Genomic DNA, 1,541 nt, shown 5'->3' on the forward strand with positions numbered 1-1,541 from the left:
AACCTAACACAATTCAAATGATACAACAATTTGTTCAGTTTGATGGTTTGCAGGACGAGGATGCCAACGCTCACTTGGCAAATTTCCTAGAATTTTGTGATACATTTAAAATCAATGGCATTTTTTATAATGCCATACGTCTTCAGTTGTTTCCCTTTTCATTAAGGAATAAGGCTAAACAATGGTTGAACTCGTTACCACAAGGGTCAATCTCTACTTGAGAACAAATTACCGAAAAATATTTATTAAAATATTTTCCACCAGCTAAAATAGCCGAATTACGTAATGATATCTCTTCTTTTGTGCAGATGGATGTAGAAACACTCTACGATGCATGAGAGAGATACAAGTACCTTTTGAGAAGGTGCCCTCACCATGGGTTACCACTTTGGCTACAGGTTCAAACATTCTATAATGGCCTGAATCCTTCGACTTGGCAGATGATTGATGCAGCTGGTGGGGGAACTATCAATAATAAGACACCTGAGGAGGCTTACAAATTTATTGAGGAGATGTCACTGAATAACTATCACTGGCAAGTTATGAGAACAAAGCCGACGAAAGCAGCCGGTGTTTTCAACCTCGACACGGTTACTATACTATCTAAGCAAGTAGAACTCTTAAATAAAAAGATTGATGGTTTTTGTGGTTCTACTCAGGTACATCCAGTGATGAGGTGCGATTCGAATGGAGGAGAAACATGCACAGAGTATCAACCCTTCAACCGTAGCATCGAGAAGGAACAAGTCCAATATATGGGTAACAATAACTCTGGATCCCAAAATAACCCATATAGTAACACTTATAATGCAGGTTGGAGGAACCATCCCAATTTCTCTGGGGCGGTCAAGGAAATCAAAGGCCACAACATCCTTTGGGCTTTCAACAACCACCTTACTAGCAAGAAAAGAAGCCAAACCTTGAGGAGATGCTAACCAAATTCATCTCGGTGTCAGAAACTCATTTTCAGAATACTGAAACAACACTCAAAAATCAACAAGCATCGATCCAAGGGCTCGAAACTTAGATTGGACAGCTTGCCAAGTTGATTTTCTGAACGACCACAAGGTAGCTTGCCAAGCAATATAGAATCTAACCCAAGGGAGCAACTCAACATGATTACTAGTCAAGATGAGGAAGGGTTAGTCACACTTGAACCAGAACCAATGCAAGAAACTGAGATAAGCAAAGGTAAAGGTAAGGTAGACCATAATGAGCAGAAACTGGTAAGTACATAATACAAACCTCGTGTACCATACCCTAATGCGACAAGGAAAGACCGCTCAGATGAACAATTTGGTAAATTCCTTAAACTCTTAAAAAAATTACATATTAACTTACCGTTTATTGAAGCTCCATCGCGGATGCCAAACGCAATGAAATTTTTAAAGGAGCTTTTAGCAAATAAGCGGAAGTTGGACGAGGCTTCATATGTGAAGCTAAACGCAATTTGCTTAGCTATTCTACAAAATAAACTACCCAACAAATTGAAAGATCTAGGGAGTTTTACAATTCCTTGCTTAATTGGTAGTTTAGATGTT

At 39.0% G+C, this 1,541-nt stretch overlaps 1 non-coding gene across 1 annotated transcript; it reads right to left on the reverse strand.

Annotated features, from left to right (window-relative positions):
* Positions 1 to 271: 271 nt before the first annotated feature.
* LOC121210671 (small nucleolar RNA R71) lies at positions 272 to 382 on the reverse strand. The gene has a single exon (XR_005905785.1). It is a non-coding gene; the product is annotated as a small nucleolar RNA R71 (small nucleolar RNA).
* Between the last annotated feature and the right edge of the window lie 1,159 nt (positions 383 to 1,541).

Source organism: Gossypium hirsutum, chromosome A11, assembly GCF_007990345.1.
Source record: "Gossypium hirsutum isolate 1008001.06 chromosome A11, Gossypium_hirsutum_v2.1, whole genome shotgun sequence".
NCBI classification, from domain to species: domain Eukaryota; kingdom Viridiplantae; phylum Streptophyta; class Magnoliopsida; order Malvales; family Malvaceae; genus Gossypium; species Gossypium hirsutum.